This window comes from Scomber scombrus, chromosome 22 (genome assembly GCF_963691925.1).
Source record: "Scomber scombrus chromosome 22, fScoSco1.1, whole genome shotgun sequence".
NCBI lineage: Eukaryota > Metazoa > Chordata > Actinopteri > Scombriformes > Scombridae > Scomber > Scomber scombrus.
In genome coordinates this window covers 9,597,211-9,615,014 of record NC_084991.1, presented here as the reverse complement: position 1 = coordinate 9,615,014, position 17,804 = coordinate 9,597,211, and the positions used below count along the sequence as shown (strand labels likewise).

Genomic DNA, 17,804 nt, shown 5'->3' with positions numbered 1-17,804 from the left:
ACCTCTGAATGTGTGCATGCTCCCTCATCTACTCACAGACACAGGGATACATGCACACACACACAATTACCTCCGAACCCACACACACACACACACACACACACACACACACACACACACACACACACACACACACACACACACACACACACACACACTCTGACTTACCCACTGAGACTTTGAGGCAACTGGCACACACACAGCCATCAGCTATCGGGGTAAAGCGCCGAAATCTCCGCCGTTCATTGTGCCGGATCCCTCAGTTGCTGCACGCAGTATGTCCACATATCCTCTCTGTAGAGAAGGGCAGAGAAGGAGCTTGAATTCAGTCACACAGCTCTGCACTCCCTGCAAGGAGTAGGCGGGCACGCCAGCGAGAGACCCATTCAGAGTCCCGGAAAGTGCCAGCCTCCCCTGTCTGCCTGATCGCCTTGTCTATATGTCTGTCTGCCCATCTGTCTGCCCGTCTGTCTGGTTTCTACCCTGTCAATCTGGCCACCTCACCCCAAACCCATCTCTAAGCCTCCGGGTAACCTGCCTAACCTCAGCTAACTGCTTTCTAATATTTACAAACCGGCTCCCCTCGCACTCCCCTGTCTGCCACCTCCTAGTCTGAGACTGTCAGGGCCCGCCACAATGGGGAGGCCATGTGGGTTTCCCATGGAGTCGCGTGTTCCTCCCGTCTGGCAGCTAACAAGGCTTTGAATGAGGAATGTTAGCAAACAGAGCCACTGAATGTCGGGTGAATGCTAAGCCAGGCAGCCAGTCAGATCGCAGCACTGGCCCAGGCATATGAATAATGCAGAGGACTCAACAGGGAGGAGAGGAGGCAAAGCTCCGCCTCCCACTGCCCCTTCCAAACTTCACCCGCCCCTCCTTCTTTTCCCCGCTCGAAACTCAAATGCCTTCACGGGAGCGAGAGAGCAGAGAGAGAGAGAGAGAGAGGGAGGAGGGGGGTGGCTGCTCAGGGGGAGAGAGAGAGAGAAAGAGAGAGAGAGAGAGAGAGAGAATTCAAGATCTCTGCTGCTACTCACTCATGCAATTAAAACAAGTCCTGCAAGAGGAGAAGAGTTACACATACACACACATGTAATTACTACAAATCAGTTCTTGAAACATGCCACTTTTTCCCCTGTCGTTGGGAACCATCTCGCTCTTTTTTTTGGCTTTTTGTGTCTTTTGTTTGGAATTGGCACCTGTCCCAGAAAAAGCCCCGTTGCCGCTCCGCCCTCCTGCTCCCCTTTCACTGGAGACTGCCCACGAGAGAGAGAGAGTGAGAGAGATGGGGAGTGAGAGAGAGAGAGAGAGAGAGAGAGAGAGCGAGCGAGAGAGAGAGCGTGAGGAAGAGAGGGTGGGGCAGAAAACCCAAAAGAGGGAGAGGTTTAGAGATGGAAAGGGTGAGGAGGGTGGAGGGTGAAGGAGATAAGAGCACAGGAAAATACATGAGAAATCATCTGTTGAAATCCAGAAACATGCACAGGTAACATGAAATCAAGCAGCTGGCCGCACACTGCGCCTAAAAAACAAAACTGCCGTCTTCGTTCCTCAGCTTTGGGGAGGACTCCCGAGAAAAAAAAAAAAAAAAAAAGGGGGAAGCGTGGCGAGCAATCAAGAAACACGTGCTCAAAAAAAAAAAAAAAAAAAAAAAAAAGCCTTTCGCATCACGACGGGACACGAACCAAAAACCACTGATTCGACCCGGTCCGGTTTAACTCTACTGACAACGGCCCAGAAGCGGCAAAAGCTGAGCGACTTTGTGCTGTCGGCGCCCGCCAAGTGAAGGACACGGCGGTCCCGAAAATGTCTTCGCAAATGGCGTGGCGATGTTGAAGTAGGAGTAAAAGCAAAGCCACTTGTTGCATGATATTGAGGAGCAGATCTTGCAGAGAGAAGCAAGAGCAGGCAGAGGGTTAAAATCCTGGGACTGGGAGTAGTAAAAAATCCCTCCCTCTTTTGGCACAGACTAGCTAAAGGGGAGGGCCCGCCTGTAGAAATAGCAGCAGAGCGTTTTTCCCCTCTTTTTTTTTTTTTTTTTCAGAGCTGCAGCGTCCTAGTCTACCCTCTCGCATGTGGCCGGGACCCAGGGAGAGAGGAGGAGGAGAGCGATGGATAGAAAAAGAAGCAAGAGCCGAGAGGGGAGGGGGCGAGAGAGGGGAGGGAGGAGAGCTGTGAGTGGAGGAGAAAGAGCTCAGCTGATGATGAAACAGGGGACGTGTGGGAGTGCGTGTGCGCTACGCGTTTTCATCACCGGCATGACGTGCGCGTGCACAAGACGGGGGGGGGCAGTGCACTTCTCCTGAGGAGGAGAGTCACAGCAAACACTCACAAATGATTAAAGGATTCTGGGACAACTTGCAACACCTAACTTTAAGATTCATGGGAAAGATTAACAATTCATCTTTGCTGTGTGTTTCATATCAGACGCTTTTCTTTGACCTAAATGTCCCTTTTTTCTTTCCACAACACACCCGTGGAAGCGATGACGCTCACCTAATAAAGGCCGAGAACGACCTGAAATGATCCCTGATGAATATTATCTTGACTTCCTGTTTCTTTTCCTCCGCCTCGCACACGTTAATGGGTTGAAATGCTACATTGGCACGCAATCAAAGCCAGATAAGCACCTGGGTGCGACTGCCCTGCTATGATTGCAACAGTGAGCCATGCTGTAAAATCCTGTAATATTTACCGCAGTGCACCCGCCATGTGCCATTACTAGGCCACCCTCGCCTTGCTTGGCGAACAGGCAGCAGCAGCCCGTCCTGCGTGCGAATAAGGAGAGGAGAAATGTCGGGCAGTAACCGAACGATAAAATGGACTCTGCTGATGACTCTGCTCGTGTCCTGCACCCTCCTTCCCCCTCCGCCTCCCCCTTTAGTGTCCAGCCTATTCTGTCCTCCACCCTTTCTTGTCCTTTCAGTAGCACTGTTATAGCCTACAGTAATAAACAGCCCTGCTCTGACCAGCTAGTGTTAATTTAAGCCTGCATGAGGAGGATCTTTTTTTATGTTTTTTGAGCCAGATACCACCCCTGCTGTCTTTCTCTCTCTTCCCCTCTCTCTCTCTCTCTCTCTCTCTCCCACTCTCTCATGCACACCTACCAACCTCCTGCATCAGCCTGCTGAAGGTTATTCACACCCCGTCCGGTTTCCACCAAACTTCCCTCCCCAAAACTTCTCTCTGTGGCCAAAATGCTGTAATGCCCCTTAGCTGTTTGCAACAGATTCCCCATGGCAAAAAAAAGAAAAAACCCAACTTCCTCTCTTTTGGACGCCGTTCCCCTCCCCTCCAGTCTCCTTCCCTCTTTCCCAAAAGAAACCCAGAACTCAGCACAGGCAAATTTTTTCCCCTCTTCTCTCCCCAAAGTAGCAGCCGCACAAAAGAGAGGGGAAAAAGAGAAAACTGTCCAAAAAAAACGGCGGATCTAACATCATGGAGCACGGCTAGCTGGTCTTGATTTCAGTCTTTATCTTTATTGCTCACGTACAGTCTGAGAGAGAGAGAGAAAGGATGGAGGGGGGGGGGGGGGACAAATAAAAGGTGTGGAAACCTCTGAATATCTGCGCTCATATGTGTGTGTGTGTGTGTGTGTTTTTTACGGTGGAGAAGCAGACGAAGAATACGAGCGAATGAGCAGCAAACTAATATGGCCGCTCGGTTTAGTTGCAGTCTCTCCTGCCTCCTCACTCTCGGTCTTGGAGGCTGAAAGAAAAGGCGTTATGCTGCTGTGTGTGTGTTTCTATCTCCGAGAAAGAGAGAGAGAGAGAGAGAGAGAGAGAGAGAGAGAGAGAGAGAGAGAGGGAGGGAGAGAGAGAGAGGGAGGGAGAGAGAGAGAGAGAGGGAGGGAGAGAGAGAGAGGGAGAGACGGAGACAGAGAGTGAGTGCACTTGTCTTGCCTAACTCTCCTCAGCTTTCCACAGACTCAAATGAAACTCAGGTTGTGTGTGTGTTGTGTGGCGTGCTGCACTCTCCGCGTATCAAAAACACACACGGCGACAAACGCGAACAAACTTTGTTGTGAAAAAAAAACGGGAGCGGGTGACACGGGGACTGGGTTGCTAACGGGGAAGGGGAGGGAGGGGGGGTTCACAACATGATGATTCCCATTTTTATCAAGACACATATTCACTCGTGTCCCTTGATGAGAAAAACGGATCGAGCACCAGTCGTCCGATTGAACCCCGGTGACGTCACATCTCGCCATGTTTTTTAACCAATTGCGACGGCTGCGGGCTTAAAACGCCGCTGCGAACCGCGTGCCGAATATAAATCAAACAATGGTGTAAACGAGCGCATGTTTCATCAGCGATTTCAAGAGTCCCCTCGGCCCTCCTCATCTATCTGAGACACTGTTTCTGCGAGTCAGTTGTTTACCATCTAACATGTGGCAGGAATTCAAAAAACTTGGCAGAGGCCTGTAGCACCGTACGTCGTGGAGAGTTCACTTGAGGATACGGCTCTGGTTTTGGCTCGGCTGCCAACTTCTGACACTGTAGCCCTCTGCGCGGCCTCGCCCCTGTAGGAGCGGCCTGCGTAATGCTGCCATTGATGAAACTCTCATATTAACAACCTCATTTATGACACCTCCAAGAGTCACGACCGCACTCCTTTTTTTTCTCTCTCCTGTTTCTTTTCCTCGTCGGTAAACTTCACCTACGGGTTAAATGTGAGCCGTGCGCTGGCTCGCTACACGTTTACAGTACGTGTGTAAAAGCACAATGCATTGTTTGACGCTTGATATTCATGCAAGTCACATTTTAAAGCTGAATCATTGAAGGTGAAGCGAAATAAAAAGCGTTGGAGATTGCCACGTGGGCTCTCGGAATATGCAAAAATCAACTATTTGCAAACACAATCAAATAAACCTACTACAGTAAATGTGTCAATGATGCACAGCTGATGTTGCACAGTGGCAACCTGGCAGCGTATGTCTCGCTGTCAAAATGAGTTACGGCTCACTCACGAGCTGAAACAATACAGTTGTTGATTGGCTTGTCTTATCAGACTACACCTTCACATCTTTATGAATCGCCCTGCAAAACCCACTGCTACAAACACCAGCAATCAACATACACAGATTCCATTTATAGTGCACGCTGACACTGCTCAGTGCTGCTCTGCACTGACACCAGCAACACATGCAGAGCCACGGTATTTTTAATGCTCGGCCGCAAAAAAAAAAAGTCGAATAATACACGAATCGCAACGTAAATTGTAATGAAATAAATGGTGACAGTTTTTTTTCTAATGGAAATTAGAGCGAATTAGTCTCTCTCTTTGAGGGAAACTCAGCATGAGACACAGCAATAAAAAATAACTATCTATCTCTGCACAAAAAATGTCATTTTTTCAGTGTACTTGTGTAGATTTTAGTTTGCAGAGCATGACATGCAGTTCAGTAAGTAAAAGCAGCTGCCACTAAAGAGAGATGTCACCCTCTCTGTAGTAGCTGCTTCACTGAATACATGACTTACTACATTTTAAATGCCAGAGTTCGCCTCTTATTTGAAAGCTTGAGACGTTGTGCTGAATGGTCATAAATCACACAAATAACCCTGTTGTATTTTCACACTATAAGTTACAACCATCTATATGTTCACACTCTGGCAAACACACACACACACACACACACACACACACACACACAACACGCTTCCTTGTCTCTTCGGTGACCGGTGCGCCGGGCCGGCTCCCTCTACGAGGTGGTCTGCTGAGGGGCCCCTCGGCAGCACGTGCCTCGACAACTTCTCTATTACAGCCGTGACCCCTAAGGTCAGTCTCTGAAGGGTTCTGAACAAAGGCCACGACCCCGGGGTCAGAAGTGTAACGCCGGGGGCAGGCCAGGGGCCCCACGGCAAAGGGAGCGTGCTGTTTGCTTTGAAAGGTAAGGATCACTAACACAGAGGCCTAATAAGGATTAAGGGGCCATCCCCTTTGGGATGTCACTCTGGGGCCTCATACATCAGTCTCTATTAACCTCCGTGACCTCCGGCGGCCATTATGGGGCCACGGGTCACAGTCGCTCGCGCTGCGGAGCTGTAAAAGCTAACGTCGCATGCAGCCTCTGACACGGGTGTTGCTGATTACGTTGACAAATTGTTTTAAGAGGTAAAAGCCTGTTCAAATAAGACACAGTCCTCCTTTTAAGGAGTTTTTCCTGCTGGGTGAGCTTTAAACTTATTGTAGCTGTCAGATTTAAGAGTGTAAGGAAGACATTTTAAGGTAAAAAAAAAAGTAAAGTTATCCATCAGGTGAGCTGTCTGGGAAATAAAAGAAAAGCCTGAGAGGTCTCATACATAAATTAATACATATCTTAAAATAATGTGACAGCAATAGAATTTATTTTCCCACTTTGATTAAGAGCCAGAGAGAGTTTTAGTACAACTTTGATAAAAGCAGGTGAGCAACAGCTGAGAGGCAGAATCACAAAATGGAGGACAGGAGGAGAGAACATGGCGGCTCGAGTGATGAAGTCACTGACACACTGCTTATAATTTGCCAAAACAGCACTCTCTATACAACGTATCTCTATAAGTAAAACTAAATGATTTTTGAATGAACAGCAGACCTGAAACACACAGTGAATGAATTGGAAGAGATAAAAACATCAATTCCTTCGGTCACTTTAGGACCAAAGTGACACAGAGGTTAACCCTGTGAGGAACAAAGTGTCAAGTTTTATTCTGCTTGGTGTTCATATTATTAGAAATGATTTCTTCTTTTTGCTGGAAAGAACAAAACGAGTCCTTTGGTTGTTTTAAAGTTCATAACAAGGATGAAATAGGATCATTTGATGCCATGATGAGGAAGAAAAGAGATGACTTCTGTTTGAAGGTTTTTTTTCTTTCTTTCTTAATATTACATTTATACACTGAATGCAAGCAAATATTTAAAAATGAGGAAAAGAGAAACCAAACATGTACATTATTTAGATATGTATAAATATAAATCTTGACGTATATAACGGTATTATTATAAAAAAGGGTAAAAAAAAAAAAAAGCCACAGGTTAAATAATTTGTAATATAATAAAAGCCACTATAACCAGCATTCAGTAAGTCATTTAAAAAAAGCAGGCAATTTCAGTCTGTGGTCTAAATGATTGTTTTTTCCTACTCTGGATTCATTTCTTTTTAAATCACTGAATCAATTTATGAATTACTCACTTGGCAGAATATACAACTTTAGATATTTTATGTATATATATAAAAAAGAAAAGTTAAATTCTACATTTCAATTAAACCTAATAAGATGAAACAAAATGCAAGTGGATCCTGAAAAGGACAAACCCTTTTTTTCCAACACAGATTGTGTCTAATTTAGGAATAAAAAGCAGATCATTTTGTTTCTTTTACATTGTGCAGGACGTCGTTTCCCCACTAATTTAACTTTGATCCTTCTGCATAAACTCAACTCTGTAAAATAATATCGGCAAAGTTAAAAACGCAGTGCCCTGCTGTTCTGTTAAAGTTTTATCAATAATCCTTCACGTTTAAAAAAATACATTAGTGCTACTGTTTAAAAATGAGAATATAGTAATTTTAGAAAGTACTCAAGCTGCAGTTTTAGATGGAAACACTTAGAAAGGAATAAAGAATTTCTCTCTCAGCCTGTGCAATTAAAAAGAAGAGAGGAGGCTGATATACAGGAGTGCCACAACATGTTCAAATGAGACTTTAAATATCTGAAATTAAAAAAAAGTGGAAGACTAAAAATACGTAGTAATTATACAAGAAATAAGTGTCTGTCTCTGTGTTTAAAATCATCTGAATTTTAGACCTTTCAGACCTTTTGAATGTGTAATTACAAACTCTCCTTTTGCAAATCATTATTACAAATTGCTTAGAGCTTATTTTTCAATCTTTTATATTCAAACTCAAAGAATTAAATACACGTATTCATTTTTTTTACTCGACAAAAATGATTCTCATGACTTTTTCCCCCCAAAATATACAAGAGAGTAAATCAGCTGAGGGAAAGTCTAAATAAAGTACAAGCCTGCAAAGGTCAGGAGAACGCTCTCGAGTGTTTTCCAACCTCAGTCTGCACTTATCAGGGCCACTAACTGAGCACTTTGATACAAACTGGATTTCTTTGATAATCATTAAGCCACTCACCTCTGAAAAAAGCGAGCTTCTCTCTGTGGAGGGAGCCCATTCGGCAGCAGAGTAGAGCAGAGTAGAGCAGAGCAGAGCAGAGCAGAGCAAAGGTTGGAAAAAGGCGAGAGACGAAATGGACCTGCGCTGCATAGAGACAAGTGTCCTAAACAGCTTTTTAAAAAACAGCCAAACAGACAATAAATCCCAAACAAGCAGCACTTTGACAAGCTCACAGCTCGCCCTTTTTTCAGGCTCTTCTCTCATTTAAGTAAGGGCAGAGCTGCTTTGGGGAAAATCATCGTCCTACTTTCAGTTAACCATGAGCCTCCCCTCTCTAGGTCATTTTGCAACTGCCAGGTTTATTAGAAAAGTTTGGTTTCTAATTTAGCTAACAGAATACACTGCCCATCTCGAGTACATTAAAAAAAATGGAATTACATGGATCTTTATCTGGGGAACAGAGAAGCCACTCTGATCCTTGGCAAAAAGGGCTTTTTTAAAAATGTAATTTACTGTATAATAACTGTTTGGAGCATTGTAAAATTTAATTTAAAACAAGACTCATGCTGCAATCCTCGCTACCTTGGTCTTAGTCAAGCTTGCATTCATTTTTTTTCATTGTGAGGCATCGAAATATTCTGCGATGCTGCATGACACAGGGAAAAATGCTCTGAATGTGAAGTCAAGTGCTCTCAAGGCTGCAACAATTCAGCTCCAACATTAATGTCATTCATGCACACACAGTTACTCTCAAATAACTCGTTATTAATAACCCTCCCAAAAAAACAAAGGTAAATTACAAAATGCAGACAGGCAAAAAAAAAAAAAGGCCAATTAAAAATACATTTTTAAACTTACCCCTTTATTTAAAACTTACCCCTCCTCCCAACACACACACTCACACACACACACACACGCACACACACACACACACACACACACCTCTCTCTGGATTCCTGGGTACTTACTGCTCACATTTTCGGGGGGCCATTCTGCATTAATAAATAATCATTTTTTCGGCTCTTATCAAACATCAGCTTACATGCAGGTCTCTGGCATTCTCAGGGTGTGGTACCACCTCTTAAAGGGTTCGGACCTGCTGTTTGTTCTAGTTTATTGCCACGTCACAGAGCCACTGCATCCTGGATGGGCCTGCGTGACCTAGCTCGGCCCAGATAGGAGCCCTGCGCACCCCAGCCCCCATCGGGACCGTACACCCACATGTCATACAAGGAGGGTGGTAGTGGTGGTGGAGGAGGAGGAGGAGGAGAGGGGGCGGTGGTGGATGTGAAGGCATATTTTATTTAATTTCAAGTGCAACCTTTGTATCCTTACTGCAAATTCCTCCCCACCCCACCCCACCCCAACCCCACCCCACTCTGTTCTCTTCTTTTAACACTGAGTGACAGCATGTTCGTTTCAGTGGTATCCAGTTCAGCTGACTAAGGGTTTAGGAACGCTCCAAATAGACTGTTTGTTTGATTTCATATCGACCACGACTCTGCACACACATGCTCTCGGATTCACACACACATGCACGCACATGTCTGGAGTTGTCTGGGTTACACAGAGTAACGGGAGGCACGCGAGTGTGTCTGCACGAAAAAACCTACAGTATCCGCGTTATGGGGGCAGGACATTCACGATTCGCATTGAACACTTGACAAATCGCTGTGTGTTTTAAATAAGAAAAACATTGGCAGGAAGGGGAGGACAGCGTGTGACTTAATGATCTACTCGAGGACGTTCGCGTCGCACGCTAAAATTGAAAGATGAGGAGCGCTAATAGGTCGGAGCATCTACAAGCTGCCGCGGCCGCCCGGTCTCGGTGCGAGTGATTTATCTTTAATTGGATTTTACAGAAGGGTCTCATTTCTGAACTGTCCCTCACAACTTCATGTAAAATGTACAGACAAATATAAGCAAAGTTGAAAATGCAATTAGACGGAAATGTGAAAACCATCCTACATCTGACCTGTATTAATTGTCGCTTCCTAAATCTCCACAGCTGCACTGCAAATATTCATCTGCATATTTTTACATATATTTCCTGTGAACACTCTTTATTTGTTTTGTTCTCTGGTCTTCTCTCATTCATGGCTGACCTCGATATTAACCCCGAATCATTGTTAAAAAGCAGCCCTGATCTAATTCTTCAAACAATGTATAGCATTCATTTTGCTTTAACAAAGTTTGGCCTGAACGTACAACAGATTTGTCAGACAATTTCAACTATCAAACAAACATGAAACTAAAACTATACTCTCATTTTCATATGACACTTTTGTTTTTAATTGCATTTTCTGGGGGACATTTCACTGACTGAAATATCCCCACAAGTCAGTAATAAACCACTGGCTCTCGCGTTAAATCAAGTGTTGTTTTTTTCCTAAAAGTATTAACTCGCTGTAGTGTCTGCTGCAGTGTGCAGTCTAGTGAGAGGGGAGAAGAGACGCTGGCTCTCAGGGGTTAAGATGCTAGCAGTCATGTGCCTGTCGGCTGCAACAAAAGCCTGCCTATGTAGGGTGCATACAGATGGAGTGAGCTCCTTTGTGTGCAGCGTTTCACACGTCGCAGCCTCAGAGCTGCCAGGTCTGGCTCTCTGGGCCTGGCTGCAGGCCTAGCTAGCAGCTTGTAGCACCTGACGCTGGGCTCTCACTTTGCTTTTCTTTGCTTGGGACCCGAGTGCACTAAGTTTTTTGAAAGATAATGGAACAGAAGTCCAAATAGTGGGTCACACAGCTCAACACAAACAATTGCGACAAAATACAGCACAGCAGAGCACGGCGCTGTGGCCAGGCGGGCTCAGATCAGCATGACAGGAGCAATTGTAAGCATGGCTCCCACTCAGATCTGCCACAAAATATTAGATTTTCCCCTCCTCTGCTGTCCATCAAACCCCCCGGTAAAATACTCTCCAAGACCACTTGTGATGTGCTGATATAAATACAACCAGTGCACGTTTCAATCATGTGTACAGTGTGTTGTATATAATGTGTGCATAGTTTTGTACCCTACTATATACACTGAGTCTGTGTGTGTCTGTATATTCTGCTATATTTATGCTATGTGAGCCAAGTCACCAAGGCAAGTTCCTTATAGTGTACATGTTAGTGTACACAGTGATTATACTAGCTAAGACCTGGAACAAGCTTTAAGATGGGAGCAAAGTATTTCACAAGCAAGAATCTCGACGGCCACAAATCTTTTTCTTTTTTTTTTCAGCTTTTCTCACATCCTGACAAATATTACAGAAATTAATATTACCCCCGTAACATCGAAGAAATCCATTTTTGTATATGTTTTGTCTGCGGGGCATTCACGTGCGCTGTCTTCCTGTAGTCAGGCATAAAATACATCCTTTCTTTAGCTTTACACGGTCAACTAAATATTCTCAATCAGAAATAATTCGTTGTGGATAGTTTCACATATAGAGACGTTGATATTGACACTAACAAATCCAGACGTATACAGCTCAAATGAGGTGTCACGAAAGAAAATCCAATCTCTTATACCTGTATTTAAAATACACAAAGAAGTTTCATCCTTCATTATAAAGTCAATGCCAGAAATGCATTTAGGGGCATGTCACGGTGGTAAACACAGACCGCATGTCCTGCTTTTTCTTGCTGAAGGTTATTACATGTTGATTAAACTCCAGTGCAAATAAAAAAGGATAAAAGAGACTGAGGGAGATTTTTACAAAATTGATGAATCCCTGACATTTTTTTTAAAATAGACTTATACGACATGCATCTGTCAACTATGCGTTAATGTTAAGTCTGACACTACAGTTTTACAGTATATGTACTCATGCACCACTCAGGTTGATGCTCTTACCTAGAGTAAGTTTAGCACGTGGAGGACAAGGGGGGGGGGGGTTCTTCAACAGCACACCTGGCTGTTATGGGAATAAAGCTTTTGACATTTTAAATGCAGGACCATTTCTGTGAGCACCAAGACACCCCGCTGCCCTGACTGCACTTCAAACCCACATAAAGTGGATAAAAATGCTGTGGTGGACCAGGATTATTGTATTATTTCAAGTGCATAGCCTGCTGCTAAGTTCACTTTTGAAAAAATATCATTACGTATATAAGCGTGTAGTCGATACAAAAACACTTGTTCGCTGTTGATTTTGGACTGTGAAAGCCCCAAGTGAGCCACATGAGCAACAGAGGCTACACTCAGAATAAAAAATTAAAACCATAAAAAGTCAATTCCGCCATCCTTCCAAAAATCACAATAAATCGTTAATGAGAAGGTTCTCTGTTCTCTCTAGATAGGCTTACTGGCACAAGAGCAACTATTTTACAGTGTTAGAAACAATATTTGGTGTAATGGGTTTGCAAAAAGCACTTCCACACAAATTAGCAGGCTGGTGTCACACTAAGTAGGGTTACTAAACATCCTGTAAAATATGGAATCGTAAAAAAACAGAATAGTAATTGTAATTGGAAACTATAAGACGCGATCTGTGTTGAACTGATGAAGGACACGTTTGTTCTGTATTTTTGAAAATCTCTTCAGTATGGGAGAGGAATATTACAGGTTAGACTACTGAGACAGGGTGATTTGTTTGAGATAGGAGGAAACCCTCCTGCTCTGTTTATTCCTTCGGCCTACTAAGGGACACGCTCAGCCGTCAAACTGATATGGCGTCCCGTTTCCGTGACGGCAAGCACATAGTAAACATGTCAAGGTGGTGAAAATGACATTAAACAAGCTAACGTTAGAGTGGTGCAGGCTAATCGCTGGAGTGCCATAGGACACAGAATACCCACAGACAAAGAGTAAAACACGAAAAAAGTAAGACAGACAGGAGGACACGGCCATTGCGTGGATTATTTTGGAAAGGTAAGAATGATTTGAGCTGATACCAACATTGATATTAGGGAGTAAAAAATTACGATATCAATATAATGGCCAATAATCAATACCACAGAAAATATTTTTTCATTGATCCCTCAAAAAGATACGTAATGGAGGCTGGATATTTTACAGTTGAACAATAAACTTTATTGTATAAAATAAAAGCTACACTGAAACAGTAAAATTCACTGAGAATTGAATAATTATAAATAACTATAAATAAAAGAAAGCATTAAAAAATGTATGTATATATTAAACTGGAATAATGAAAAAGGATCAAATATACATAAAGTATTGAATATAAAACTTTTAAACATCACAGTTAAGTGGGCATTTCAAAACCAGCAAAGCCAGCTGAGTGTGTGCATTTAGGCCTAAATCTAGCTGCAGGGCTGGGACATGTTGTATTGCTGTCATCTCATTTGCTTATTATTCTCTCAGCCAGAACTGGCATGTTAAATAGTAAAGACGTTGCAGTTCCCTTGATGTGATCGTGTATGGTATGGATAGGACTTCTCACAACAAAGTATGTGAGCATTTTTATTTTATATCTTCAGATGGGTCGACTACTGAAGGGTCACGCAGGTGTAAGATGCGTCATTTTGGACAAAATGAGCATCGTGCAATAATCAAATATTTGTTACAAGTCCACAGTAGCCAGAGCTCCTCAGTCTGAGGTCATATATTCCGTCCGTCCCCCTCTCCACCACCCTGCCGGCGTTCTATATTTCCACTTCAGGAAGATTCGATTATCTAATTCTATACTACCCATTACAAGCTTTTTCTAAGAGTAATAACATGTATTAGAAACTGTGCAGACAGAATTCATAGCTGTTTTAAAGATATTTCGGTGTTGGCAGTCACTGAATTGAAAAATTGCATGTTATTAAAGTTAGCGCTGCTTTCAAAGGATATGACGACTGCTCGCCCTAAGCTAGCTTGACATATTTAACCTAACAGCATCCATTAGTTTTCATTAGGAATGTTAACAGTAAATACGAATCCACAGACTTTTTTTCCTCCCTCCACAGTGTCCAGTGAAAAGAAGTAACCAACTAAGAACCCTTCAAGTAAAGTGTTACTTTATCTCTTTATAAATGGCACAATGGTCGTTTATGCTGCCATCGCGCTCGCAGTGAAGCTGGTGAGGTGCAATTAGCTCCCACGGATTGTTCCACACCATGTTACAAATTTGATTAAGAGTGTAAATACTCTGTGATCAAGAAATAAAACTCTTTAAGCCTGAAAACTTCACTGTGCTGGTGTAGATGTGTAAGAGAAAGTCTGTGTTTTCTTTTTTCTTTTACACACACGCACACACACACACACACACATAAAACCAACCCTCTGTCACTCAAACAAGCTGCTACTATAAGTTGTATGTTAATTAAACCTTTGTCAGTATAGCCTGGAGAGTATTAACTCCTATTTTCTGACCCTGCTCCCTGCTGTCACCAATCATGTCTAAAAACACATACACACACTTATACACATGTATACACACCACATGCTTGAGATACTATCAGGACAAGCCGGCTGGGAGCCTGACAACCACAGCGATGTAGGAGACGTAAGGGAGGGAGGAGGGGAGTAAAAAAAGGTACCCTAGTGTGTTAGTTTTCTGCCAGGGAGTCCCTATTGACCTGTTAAACCTTTGTGACTGGAACAAATGCAAATGGCGCTGACTTGTTCACACAAAATACTAAAGGCCCATTCAAATGAGGCCCCGGGCCACAATGCAGCAGTGGCCGAGCGCTCTGTGGAGGCAGGGCAGCCCCCAGTCTGAGAGAGAGAGAGAGAGAGAGAGAGAGAGAGAGAGAGAGAGAGAGAGAGAGAGAGAGAGAGAGAGAGAGAGAGAGAGAGACAGATTCTTTTCGCCATTGCGCAGTTCATTCTGGTTGTCTAGCTGAAAGCGACCATACACTCTCATTACTTCTACATGGACACAGACACACATACACACAAGATAAAGTTACACCTCTGTGGTAATTCTCCCCTTACTAAATCACAAACACTGTTATACTGGCCTGAACTTTACCCCATAATTACCTTATATGTAATACTTTGTAATTGGACGCCAGTGGACCTGAACCACGCCTGTTATCCAGCATGACACCAGCCATGCTTGATAATCAGACACTACTTAATCCACCTTGGCTTTTGCAAAGATTGTCAGTATGTCTCTGTTGCCAATATCATATCCTACTGTTGAATTTTTGTCTACAGAGTACAGAATAGGGTTTAACTGAACTATTCAAACTCAGATATGAGATATGAGTCGACCCACAACTGGGTTAACAAAAACTAAATTCTTCGGCATGTCAACGTAGTCGCCGGTGCTAAAAATGAATGCAGTTGAGGCACTGTGAAAGGCTCCGGGACGAAAGTGTCCATCAAGATGCCAAACAAAACCCCCTTAAAATGAAATATGATATTGTGTATGCCGGACTGAGATGCAGCCTGCAGTAAGCGACCTCTTTGCTTTCATCTGACTGTAAATGTGACCGTGATGCCGTTTCTGTGCAACTAAGACAAATCTTCATCACCTGATAAGAGAAGAATGAGCTGTTTTCTAAAGTATACAGACCGTTAGGGCCCTTGGAAGTCATGGAGGGCTTTCTTGTTCCATCCTGTCCTTCCAAATAAGAGATTAGTAGGAGCCCGAGGATGGCTCTCACCAGCACATCTGGACAACACCTGATCTGAGGGACGCTGCCCACTGGACCTCCACTAAACTGGTTCTTTCAAATGAATGATTTTATATTCCAAAAGCGTTGGAACCAACAACCCTGAATCAGTCTTCTCAATCTAATATACAGCAAATGTTCACTGAATACTAAATATTATTTTTCTGACACAGACATGCAGTGACTCTCACATAATTAACTGTTATAAGTTTTGTAAATATTTCTCTGATATCTACAGTACCAGTCAAAGGTTTGGACACACTTTCCCATTCACTTGAATGAGACTGGCATAGTCTCCTTTGTAATTTGCTTAATGGCTTTTAATAATAAAATTTTTTGTCTGGATTCAATTGATCGGGGAATTTTAAGATAAAGCTAATTGATTGTAATATTCTGAACATTCTTTTTTTCTTTTTTTTTTACAGCAGACATGTAGTATCAAACTGTCATAAACTGAGGTTTCTACTTTCCAATAAAACATTAAAATCCACAAAAAAAGAGATGAAAATCCTCTTAAACATGACAAACATTAATTATTGTATTATATTATAGAATTTTGATAATACTGCATAAAGAGCTGCTTTCATTCTAACAAAACTGAAATTTTTCCAATGCTGCTTCTTCCTTTATGTAAAAATCTTTAATTGAAAATTCTGATAACTTGTTTCATCCTATAAATATTCACGTTAGCGCTGCTTTTATTACTTTATTTCATTTTTAAGAGGCAGGCTTAGCAAAAGACCGAGCTGATCCCACATTGTGATGTGGCTCTCGTCGGCCATGCTGTGTGTGGAGCGACACCTGCAGAGGTCACACATGAGCTAAAACTCTGCAGGGACGAAGGCAGAGGAGTGGAGAGAGGAGAGAAACACCACAGATACAGACAGACAGATCACTGACCAGACGCTGATAAAACCGCATTTGCAAAATCTTTTCTTTTCTTTTCTTTTTTGTTTTACATTGTGGTGGCACGCTGTGTAGAACAATGCAATGTGTGCAGCAGGTTTAATACATGAAGAATTACCTCATTTATCAGTAGACAGTAGTAAGTAAGAGGTACAGGTAATATGAAAGATGAAAATATATTAAATATATTATTTTACACTACTATTATCTTGAGAGGCAATTTATTGTAATTTCTACAACTACATTTATCTGCCTGCTGAGGTTATTAGTTGCAGTAGGATATATTGCTCAACTTTTAACAACGCAACATTAAAAGTCATTAGCTCTAATGCCACCTGGACCAGCTACATTAAAACTCTGCTTATATCAATAATTTACACTTTAACAGAGAGTTGTTGCACTGTGATAGCACCCCACCTTTTATTCTGGACGAGGCAGATGAAGCAGAGAGGGGATAATGTGCACTGGGGGTCATGAGAAAAATCTCAAGCTTGCACATGATGAGAAAATGACGTGGACACTGGCCAACTGAGTCACCAAAACAAAATAATTAAGAAGGGGAAAGAAGAAAAAAAATTTTTACGTCTCTTTCTCCATCAGTCAAAAGCATTTTCTGCTGCCAAGCATTGTTCAGACCCTTCAAAACTTTATATTCTGCTGAAACTACAATAAATTCAAACACACTAAATATGACATGCTGAAATATGGAGACGTTTGTTTGCGAGAGACGTTGAATTCTTCCATTCTATGTAATGATGGGGTCATAAAAAGACGGCATCTTGGGGTGCAATATTTCCTTCAATGCAAGCTGCGGTTTCAAAAAGCCTCGAGACGAGCAGCTGCAGAATACTTTATGTACTGTATGTAAAACTGTAAGTGTTTTTACTCACTTAGGAAACAGTTTAGGGACACATTAAGAGGTCATGTTTCAAGCAGTTTAAGTGAACTCAATGAACTTTTACGAGCTTGATATTGATCTTGTACGGTGGAATTATCCTGATCCGGTAAACTCCGCCCACCTGGTAGTCTGAGCAAGTTAAAACAAACATGAAAAACTGTCTGAGGCATGAACCCCGTCTCCCTTAACTTAATCTCTGGTATGTCCAATTGAGAGGATAACCAACCGAGTAAAAATTCACTTGATCAGAACAAAATTCACTGGACAGAAAACACATTTTCAAATAGCATCAAATACATGACTACAACATAATGTTCTGATTCATGAGGGCTAAAGGACGTCA

The 17,804-nt window shown here is 42.7% G+C and overlaps 1 long non-coding RNA gene across 2 annotated transcripts in view; it reads right to left on the bottom strand.

The window, feature by feature from the left end:
* LOC134004713 (uncharacterized) overlaps positions 1–17,804 on the bottom strand; it is a 33,012-nt gene that overhangs the window by 9,159 nt on the left and 6,049 nt on the right. For both annotated transcript variants that reach the window (XR_009927853.1, XR_009927852.1), the window contains exon 3: positions 169–294. This is a non-coding gene — a long non-coding RNA (uncharacterized LOC134004713). The remainder of the gene's footprint in view (positions 1–168; positions 295–17,804) is intronic.